At 53.7% G+C, this 11051-nt stretch overlaps 1 protein-coding gene across 1 annotated transcript in view; it reads right to left on the reverse strand.

Annotated features, from left to right (window-relative positions):
- Positions 1 to 5361, reverse strand: part of LRFN2 (leucine rich repeat and fibronectin type III domain containing 2) — a 202056-nt gene extending 196695 nt beyond the window's left edge. Inside the window, exon 1 of the mRNA XM_086370657.1 lies at positions 4614 to 5361. The gene's annotated coding sequence lies outside the window, so the exon portion shown is untranslated. The remainder of the gene's footprint in view (positions 1 to 4613) is intronic.
- Positions 5362 to 11051: the final 5690 nt, after the last annotated feature.

Consider the following 11051-nt stretch of genomic DNA (forward strand, 5'->3'; position numbering starts at 1 on the left):
AAGTCACACACATGGTAGAGTCGGGACCCCTAATTCACAGCCCAGCGTTCAGCCTACCATCTTCCATCCTGTCCAGAAGGACAATGCTAACTATCTGATGGGAATTTTTAAACAGATGCGTATGAGCCAGAATGGCAGGCAGGGAAGCCCACGAGAAGACTGAGCCCCCCAGGGCTCTGTGATGAAGGCTCTGAAGTCACCTCACCAGCCAGACCAGGAGGCCAGCAGAGCACACACAGGGACCAATCCATGCTGATCCTACTGATCCTCCCCTGGGGACAGAGGCAGTACAGAGGGGTTAAGAGTGTGGGTGCTGATCCAGACAGATGTGAGGACTCAGTGACAGCTCTGCCACTTACCAACTAATTGGCAGGCACCCAGCTTCTCTGAACCTCTGTTTCCCCATCTGTAAAGTGGAGGTACCAACAGTGACCATTTCACAGGATTGGGAGAATTCAATGAGAAAAAAATGTGAAGCTCTTAGCACTGTGCCTGGTACATAATAAACAAACAAGAAATTGTTCGAAGGAGCTGGTCTTGACAGCCTAAGAAATTCTCAGAATATCCATTCTACTTTCCCCACCTGAAACTCCCAAATTCCCAGTGACCTCTGAGAATTTATAAGACAAAATCTAACTTCTATGGAGTTTTATGGGCTTTTGCTGTTCCTAAATCTTCATCTCCTCCAAGAAGCCCTCTTGATTGCCCTCACCCTGAGCATACTGAACATGGCTTTTTCCCTTGGTCCCCGTCTCCAGACTTGACCTACTGCTCCCTGAATATACCTTTTCTTAGGCCCACCCATGATGGTTAGACTAGTCCTCCAACCCTGTTCTAGTAACTCATTAGTCAGATCCCACTAAATACATGTCTGGGCCCAAGCCCCTCTTCCCAACTGGGTGGGTCACCCAATTCCACAAATGGGACCCAGGTCCAATCACAGGCCCTGTAGAGGCCCCAGCAGAGCTATGTCCATTCACTTAGCCTGGCTCTGACACCAGCCCTGTGAGGCCACTCTTGGGGCAGCAAGAGGTGGAGCCAGGGAAGGAAGAGGAGGGGCTGAATTCTGGGAGAGATTTCACACTCAGGCTTGAGATAGGAAAGCGTGACAGATGATACTTGTAAAACACAGAGTCAGAGCATCCTGAGCAAATGTGCATGGCTGTAAAAACCCACAGCAAACAAGAGGCAGGGAGAGAAGCAGGTGCCACAGCCCCAGAGGTGAAATCTGCTCCTCGAATATCAATTCTCCAAGTTTTCTTGGAGGGTTTCCTGGAGTCTTTTAATGACCCGCTTATGTAGGATGGCATCAAACCCTCCTGGCAGCTGTGTGCAGGGGAGGCTGGGGACACTCTCCTCCAGGTCTCTGAGGGCCCCTCCCCCTCTCTGAAACTTCTCCCTCCAACCAAACACTCCCCCAGATCTGTAAGGGGTTTGGGGGGCACTGGGGCAAATATGGGGCCATACACATCTGCAAAGCATGTGCCATTATTTCCTGTCACCAGATGAGAGCACAGAGGCCCCAGCGGTTAACACACATGTGGCAGAGCTGGAATTCCACCCCAGGCCTTCCAAGTGCAGGTTCCATTCCACTCCAGGCACATCTTGCTTTACTGCGCTTCACTTGATTGCCCTTCATAGATACTGTGTTTCTTTACAAATTGAAGGTTTGTGGCAACAACCTTGCTTCGAGCAAGTATACTGGGGCCATTTTACCAACAGCATTTGCCCACTTCATGTCTCTGTGTCACACTTTGGTAATTCTTGCAGTAGTTCAAACATTTTCATTTTTATTGTGTTTGCTACCGGTGATCTGTAATCAGTGATCTGTAATCGGTGATCTTTGATGTTATTACTATGACTTTCTGAAGGCTTACAAGTGGTTAGAGTTTTTAGCAATAAAGTCTTTTTTAATTAAGGTATTACATTGGTTTGCTTTTTTTTTTAAGATATAATGTTCTTATGCACTTCATAGACTACAGTATCATGTAAATATAACTTTGATATGCACTGGGAAGCCAAAAATTCATGACTCACTTTATTACAATATTTGCTTTATTATAGCGGAACAGAACTGCAATATCTCCAAGGTATGCCTGTATATGACAACTCTATCCCTTCAAATAAACTGTGCCCAAAAACTACCACTAAACTTCAAATAAACTGTGCTAAGACTCCAACTATGCTCAAAATAAAATTGCAAAACACTCCAATAGTTCTTGCTTCTGTCCAGGGTCCTGTTACATTCGGCTATTTCTGGTTGGTTTCTGCTCCATGTCTCTGCTCTCAGTCTAGAAGCCTCCCCCATCAGAATGGGAAGCCAGGCCCTAGATGCCAATACTGTGCTCACCTCCAGCCTGGGACAGGGGACTTTCTGAAGGAGAACTGCTCCATCTCACAGGCTGGACAGGCTTGACGAACGTACCTGACACTGGAGGCCAGAGTCCCCTGGATCCTTGATTTTATTTCAGAACTGCAGGCAAGACACAAAGGCGATTTTCACTGTAGCCAACCCAGGGCCTGGGTGCCCAAAAGGCTGCCTGCTTCTCCCAGTGGCCCCACCCACCTCATCTGCATTTCCCACCCCTTCCACCCTCCCTCTCCTCCTCCATCTGGCCTCCTGAAAGCTCCCTGCTCACCCTCTCTCAGGCCAGGACTCCCCAGCGTCTCAGATTTCAGGGCCTGGGAAAGGAAGGAACTGGCACATCAGAGAAGGTGGGCAGGCACCCAGTCCAACCCAACAGGGGATGGAGCTGGGAGCCGACCTCCCAGAGACGCATCGCCAGAGGCTGAAACCGAAATGCCAAGTTAGCTGTTTGTATCCCCCAGGGCCAGGGTAGGAAGATACGTAATTACATTCCTGAACAGGAATTAGACCAGAAACTCTAAATTGAGGACTGGGCAGAGGGCTTGAGCAGAAGCAGGGGAGGAGCTGGAAGACAGAGATGGAACTCGGCACCCCAAGCCCGAGTCAGAAGGGAGAGACGACATCCCAGCGTCAGCAGATGGGCCCGGGGAAGCTGGCATGGTCTGCGGAGGCTGCCGGCAGGCCCTCTGGAGCTTCCTCGTCCTCCCCTGCAGGACCCTGATCCCCTTCAGCCTCCAAAGTACTGCACAAGCGAGGCCACAGCTGGTGGGGCTCTGCTGTACGTGGCTGTGTACAGCTCTTCGCAGAGGACAGCGATCAGCCCAGGACACAACCCCAAGACTCGGGATCTGAGCTCCCAGTCTCCCCACAATCCCCCCATCTGTGCTCCCAGTCTCCCCACAAGCCGTGAGTTCCAAGACGGCCCCCACCCTCGTACAACAGCCCAACAAGAACCTCTCAGCCTGGTCCCAGGGAACTTCACAGCTCAGAGACAGGCAGTTTCCTGCCTAGCTCTGCTCCTCCCCAGCCATGGGGGGGTCAATTTCCTGAAGCCTCCCGGCTCCCATGGCCCCTCAAGGCCAATCAGCCCTTTGCAGCCACAGAGGACCCCCTCCCTGACACACGCATGCACACACACACACACACACACACATACACACTTCACTGTCATGAGTGCAGAGGGTCATCACCTACAGCCATGCCTGTAACACCAGCTCAGGGTGTGGGGTGTGGGCTCCGCCAAGCTCCCGCTCCCCGCAGGTATCTGCCCGTCTGTCTGTGGCATCTCAGCAGGCACTTGGTGCTGGCCTGGATCAGTCCCCCTGCGGTCCCCGCTCAGGCTCCCTCCTGTTTCTCTTTCACTTTCTGGCTCTCAGGAGCTCTGTCTCCCTGGAACTCACTGCCTATGTCCTTTGTATTGGGGTGATGCAAAGATCGGTAGGACACCTCCCTGTCGTCCCCTTGGGTCTGTGCAGAGCGAGGCACTGCTGGCACTGACTGCCCACTGTTCTCCCTCCTCCTTGCCCAGGCCAACCTTAGAACCCTAGAACCAGGGCAGGGCTGGTGGGAGACAGACCTACCAACCAGGCGCAGCTAATACCAGTTTCCATATTGCTTCATCATGCCATTCTGATGCCCCAAGCTGCACACACACCATCTCCCCAATCTCCCTGCCTTCTACCTGAAGACAGGAGAGGGTCCCTGAGGTTGCCCTACATGCCTGCCTCCCTGAACTGCAATGAAGCCTTCCTTCGCTCCATCAGCACTGAGTCAACTCCTCCACACCCGGCTCTACCCACCCCACCCAACCCACAGAGCGCAGGGAGCCCTGGCGTCCGACCCAGCCCCCAGCAACCGCTCCAGCCAGGCTTCCGCCTGTGGGGAGATGCAACAGAGTGGTCTGGCGGCAAAGTTCTCCTGCTGTTTCAACGTTTCGGTCTACCTGCAGCTCCCATCTCTCCCTCCTGCTCTCTGGCCTCAAACGGAACTCGCTCTCCCCGCTCCTGGCCAGAGTTTCACCCCCACGATCAAAAAAGAAAGAAAGAAAGACATGAAAAGGAAACCTCCCGCGATAACGATGGGCGAAAAAGAAGAGAGTATCCGCAGGGATGCTCGGGTGAGAGAGCCCTCAAGTGAAAAAAGAAAGGGATGCAAAGTTCCCAGCTCCCCCGGGAGCGTTCAGCCCCGCGCCGAGCTCGCGAAGACACCCGATCGCTGAGACGCGGTGGCGGCGGCGACCACTCACCTGGGCGAGGCAGCATCTACCCCCGGCTGGGAGGCACCGAGGCCGGTTCCGCAGGGCGCCCGGGCTCCCCGGCTCGGCCACGCATCCTTCCCCGCCCGAGACCGGCTCGAGCTAAGCCCTCCGGCTCCGGCGAACACAGGCAGATGGTGGCCTCGGATGTCCACGCGGGGAGAGCCCTGAGCGGCTTATTCAGTTATATCCACGGCATTTAGCACGAAGAAAGAAAGAAAAAGCACAACTTGTTCTCTTCCAGATTAAAAAACAAAACAAAACATAATCTCTCCCTAGGAAGACGGCGGTAGGATTTTCCAAATCGAAGAAACCCGGGCATCCCCAGGAACCTCGAGCATCTTGGAATGTGGGGCGTCTTCAAGTTCAGACGAGTCAGCCGGTTGTGCGTGTGAGTGTGAGTGTGTGTGTGTGTGTGTGTGTGTGTGTGTGTCTCAGAGAGAACGAGCCAGGCACTCACACCCACACGCACACAAACACACTCCCCCGCACGCCCCGCATGCACACTGCCCCCCCATGCGCGCGCACACACACGCGCGCCCCCGTCACACATACACACACATACGCACGGCGATCGCACGCATGGAGCTAGGAGGGAGCCGGGCGGGCTGCGGCGGCCGCCGAGGGCTGGCGGCGGAGAGAGCCCAGCGGCCGGAGGCGCCCGGAGCCCGGGGCCGTGCGCGCCGTCCCCGCCGAGCCCCTCGGCGAGGCCGCCCCCAGCGGCGGCCGGCGGAGCTGCAGGAGCCGGTGAGCCGGCCTCGGGCCCGCCGCGCGGCGCACCCCCTTCCTTCCCGCACGGCCGCCGGAACTGGAGGGCTCGCGGTCCCCGCCGGGGTGGCGCGAGGGCAGCCGCTGGCTATCGGGGCTCTCATGGAGCGGTGGCTGGGGTCTGGGGAGGGCGGCGGGCGGGCCTGGCGCCCAGGAGCCGGCAGGGCGGGCTGGGCGGCCCGGCGGCACGGGCAGCCCCTGCGCCAAGCGAGCCGGGCGGCCTGGGCTGAGCGCTGCGGCCGGAGCCGGTGCTGCCGCCTCACGTGCGGAGCGCGCCGTGCAGCCTTCAGCCCGCCGCCTGCCGGAGGAGAACCCCGCCGCGCCGGCCTGGGCTGAGGGTGGGGGCTGGGACGATCGCGCCCACCCAGCCCTGGCCGGGTTCTGATTCCCACAGCCTAGCGGGGCGACCCAGGACAAATGAGAGCCCAGTGCAGGCTGGCCTGGAGAATTCCATGGACTGTATAGTCCATGGGGTCGCAAAGAGTCGGACACGCACCTTTAGACTTCGGAATATCGGAATATCGTCAGAATCTGTAAAGTGTGCAGTGGCGCTAACTGTTTGCACAGCGCCTTCCCTTGTTTGATCCTCCCACCATCCCTCATTTGACATTGGAGGAAAATGAGGCCCGGAACAGTAAAGTGACTTGTCCGAGGCCCGTGGCGTGTCATTAAATCCCCGTGGGCTTAACATCAGAAGGTCTGGGTCTGGCTGGGGTCTCATCTAACTTTGGTTGTATCCTCTCTGTCCACTGGGATCAGCAACCAGTTTCCAGAAAGGTAGGACCAGGCTCTGCCTTACTGGTCTTTCCAAGAGGTTCAGGTACCTTTCCCACAGAAAGAACTGAAAATTTGAGATTCCTGCTTGTACTCCAGCTGCTAAATCCAGGGAGAATGTCTCAATCCCTCTCTGCTCTCCTAGCTAACACCTCCCGTGCACCTGTCCCAGATACCCACAGGGAGGCACATGTGGCATGTGGATGTGTCTCTGCAGCCCAGGACTAGCTCAGCTGCTTAAATCTGTAATCTGAAACCCTGCCTCCTCTGTGCACTGTGAAGTGGATGAAAGTCTGCCCAAGTCCAGGCACCCAGACTCCCCGTGTGCGGCACTCCCGTGGGCACTCAGGGAAACTGCCAGATCATAGTTCTGCGGACCCTGGAAGACAGGCACTTCCTTGGGGGAATTCTAGAAAACCTAAGGGGGAAAGGGCATGGTCAGGATGAAACTCAAGGTACATCAGAGTGGGCAAGAAAAGAGAGGTAGAAACGGGGTGGGAAGAGATGTGTGCTATGCTTAGTTGCTAAGTGTCTGACTCTGCGACCCCATGGACTGTGGCCTGCCAGGGTCCTCTGTCCATGGGGATTCTCCAGGCAAGAATTACTGGAATGGGTTGCTATGCTGTCCTCCAGAGGGTCTTCCCAACTCAGGAATCAACCCAGGTCTCCCGCTTTGCAGGCCGATTCTTTACCTCTAGGCCATCAGGGAAGGGAAGATAAATGGCGAAAGCAAGGAGGAAGGAGAGGTTGAGTAGAAGAAGTGGGGGCAGAAATAGGAGGACTCCCCAAGGGAAGAGGTGGGGGAAGGAATGAATGGGGGGAATCAGCAGGGAGGTTTTCTTCCTTGTTTAACTTTGGTTTTGCATTCCATAGGTGGGAATTCTAAGAGGAGGAGTTAGGAGTGGAAGGACGTTTAGCTTAGATTCTCCTCTCTGAATTCCCCTCCAAGGCTCAAGGGCATCAGACTAGATTATCCCCTTCACAGTCACCCAGGAGAGGACCAGAATCTAGCAGCAGGGATAAGATGAGACTGGGACCAGAGCAGAAATGAAGCTGCACTCAGAAACCAATAAGACATTAGGATGGCATGAAGGCCAGGGATGCTGGGGGTAGCCCAATGCCTGCTCCAAAGGGAACCCAATACGCCATGAGGAAGTTGTCCCAGGACTTCCCTGATGGTTCAGTGGATAAGGACTTCCTTGGTTGCTCAGACGGTAAAGAATCTGCTTGCAATAAGGAAGACCTGGTTTTGATCTCTGGGTCAGGAAGATCCCTTGGAGAAGGGAATGGCTACCCACTCCAGTATTCTTGCCTGGAGAATTCCATGGACAGACGAGCCTGGTGGGCTACAATCCATGGGATTGCAAAGGGTCGGACACGACTGAGCAGCACACACAGTGGATAAGAATCTGCCTGCCAATGCAGGGGACACGGGTTCGACCCCTGGTCCAAGAAAATCCTACATGCCTCGGAGCAACTAAGCCTGCAGCTACTGAAGCCCAAGCTCCTTGAGCCTATGCTCTGTGACAAGAGAAGCCACCGCAATGAAGAGGAGTCCCTGCTCACAGCAGCTAGACAGAGCCTGTGCACAGCTACGAAGACCAGTGCAAACCAAAAGAAAGAAAGAAAAAAGTTGTCCCAGCTCAGAGAAGGGAATGGCTATCCCATAAAGAGCCAGGACCTGGATCATTTCTTGTACTTTGGATAATTCTGAGGACAACTGGCTTATTTTTTTGAATAATATTCGCCTCACCTGAGCACTCAGCACTGGGCTAGTAGTCAGGCGGCCTGGATATTCAACATGCCTCTATACTAACAAGCGATGTTGACAATCCCCATCCCCTCAAAGGGGCTAGCCTGTGTGCTTTCTAACAGCCTGCCCAGCTCTAGGAACCCATGAGCAACCTTGGCAGATGGAGCAGGGTGGGGACCCAGATGCTCCTCAGGAGGCCAAGAAATAACCAGTCTGCCGTCACCATTCATGGTTGAAAGTCCCCAGAAGACAATTTACACTTCAGTAATGGAAAGATAGGGATGGTGGGTTTCTTGTTTCCTTGAGCAAGCCCAGAAGGGTTGGGTAGGGGCACTGCTGTGCTAGCTGCTTTTCCTGATTGCTGACCACAGAGCTGGACCAAGGCTTCCCAAAGGGCTGCTACTGCCATCCTGTGAGAGAGAGGTAGGAGTGGGGCAGAGGGAGAGAGAGGTCCAGGGAGGAGATGAAAGCTCATACACCATCCAATCCGAGGACGGGCATCGGGATTCTTCTACACTGTTCACTTTTCTAAATAACCCTATGGTGGACATCTTTGTACCTAAGTCTTTGCCCACCTTCTCGCTTCTCTGCTTGAGTTAGATTCCCTGAAGTAGGATCACTGGGTAGAAGGGTATGAACATTTGCAGGGCTCTTTGTATAATACTTACCTCTTTGTTTCAGTTTTAGAGCCAAGGCACTGAAGTGCAGGGCAGATAAGTGATTTCCCAGAGAGCTCCCAGCAGGTGTTTAAGAATGTTTTCATACACCTTTTCATGTCTCTATGTGGCAGAGAGTGATGGTGCCCTGTGCTTCCCACCGCACATCAGGGCAGCACTGCCTCCCCAGAGGTAACTCTATGTCCCAACACGGAGAAAGCTCAAGCTCTGCTGGCCCCCCATCATGAACCATCCTCCCCTGCTCTCCTGGGCACTCCTGACCAGCTTCACCTTGTTGTCTGCATCCCCTGGCTGTCTGGTTGAGCTATAGGTACTGATCCCCACTACGCACTTCTGGACAGGTGGTGACTCCCAATCCTGCTTGCTCAGTGGGATCTCAGTGCATAAGGAGAGGAGTTCTTGTGAGGGGCTGGAGGTTGAGAGGCATTCAGTCTGAGGAGGAGAAGATCAAGCTAGCCTGGGCCCTCATAACCAAAAGAAGGACTCTTGTGCAAAAGACAAGGAGGAGCCTCTCTATATCCACCCAGTATGGAGAAGAGAGGGAATTGGTCTAAAAAGCAGTGAGGGGGACTTCCCTGGTGGTCCGCTGGTGGAGAATCTGCCTGCCAATGCAGGGGACATCGGTTTGATTCCTGCTCTGAAAAGATCCCACATGAAACTAGGCCTGTACGCCACCACTGCTGAAGCCTGCAAGCCTGAGAGCCCACGCTCGGTAGCAATGAGAAGCCAGCACACGGCAACTAGAGAGTAGCCCCTGATTGCTGCAACTAGAGAAAGCCCTTACCCAGCAACCAAGACCCAGCTCAGCCAAAAATAAACAAATAATCAATCAACAAAAATTATTAGAAACAAAACAGTGAGGGATTCGGGTAGACGACAGGACACAGCCAGGTGCCTGAACATATGGGATCACAGAGTGAGGACTGTTGAGTCTGCTCCATAAAGAAGAGCATCTGTAATCCCAGGAATTCGCTGGATGCTTCTTGGTGTCCCCCTCAGCACATCGTGGAGTGATGACAAATTTTGTGGGCCAGAGGAATCAGAGAGATCCTGGGACACAGTCTCATGAGGCCTTGGGACCTCCCTCCACTGAGTTGATTGCATGACTAGAAGCTAGGAGTCATTCCTAAATCTCCAGGCCCATTCTCTGCTTCTACCAGGACCAACAGCCAGCCTGATCCCAGTTTATCCCACAGGCCTTATAGATCTTGCCATGTTTCCTCTGGAGCCAAGGCCTAGCCCTGGAGCGAACTTGACAGAGATTCAAGTCCCATGTCTTTTAATCCTGCAGTGCCCTCTACCCCTCCTCCCTTCCCAAATGCTGGAGTAAGAAGCAGCCAAAATAAATTCCTATTAGTATGCATATGTATTCCCAAATTCCTTAACAGAATGACTAACACCACCTACAGCCATTAGCTGGAGTTTGTTTTCTAAATCCAGTTTACTTTTCATCAGCAAGCCCTCTGTTTATCTCTCCCCCTCCCCCAGGCCTCAGGGGGCTCCCTTCACAGCCTCACTGTCTTGCCCTAATACCAGGTCTGGGATTGGGTTCCTGATTCATCAAAGGGTCAGACAATCCTGAAAGATCACATTCAATCAACACGGAAGTCTTGACTGTGTGCGGTTTATACACTGCCTAGTGCTCTGCTCCATACCACAGGGGAGAAGACAGGGAGGAAGAAGGCAGAGTCTCTTTCTGGAGAGAAAGGACACAAATTGACACCGGCACAGCATCCTGCAGTCTGTAAAGAGCATTCGTAAATGCTGTCTCACTCATTCGCCATACCAGTCACAGGCAATCGATCATTACCCCATTATATACACAAAAAGACTAAGCCCTATACAGGTAACATGGTAGCTCCAAGAGTTTGGAGCTCTTGGATGGCACTGGGTTTCAATCTTCTGACTCCACATCCCAAGACTCCTTCCTGTGTACAAGGCAACCTCTCTAATACTAGCCAGGGTGCCTGCTACTACTGCTACTGCTAAGTCGCTTCAGTCGTGTCCGACTCTGTGCGACCCCATAGACGGCAGCCCACCAGGCTCCCCCGTCCCTGGGATTTTCCAGGCAAGAGTACTGGAGTGGGTTGCCATTGCCTTCTAGTAAGTGGTAAATTACCAAGTGCACCTGAAGTGCAGTAGACATCCAGCAAAGAGAAGGCCAAGGCAACTAGGGCCAACTTGGTGGATGTTTTGCAGCCCAAAAGAAGCACCCTGACAAATGCACAGTGTTAGGAGACCCTGGGATTTGAGGTAGTGTGGTTGGAAGAACACCAGAGGGGAAGACAGAAGATCTGGATTCTGGTATTTAATGTGACCTTGGGCAACTCTTCCTCTCTCTGGACCTTTGCTTCTCCATCTCTAAAACAGAAGTGTTGGAGCAAAATGGTCTCTAGGATCCAGAGAGCAATAAAGGAAACAGTCGTCTGGAACAGGACTTGAGGCAACAGATGCTTC

The sequence above is a fragment of the Bos grunniens genome, chromosome 23 (assembly GCF_055505025.1).
Source record: "Bos grunniens cultivar Pamir isolate PY7600 chromosome 23, Bosgru_T2T1.0, whole genome shotgun sequence".
Taxonomy (NCBI): domain Eukaryota; kingdom Metazoa; phylum Chordata; class Mammalia; order Artiodactyla; family Bovidae; genus Bos; species Bos grunniens.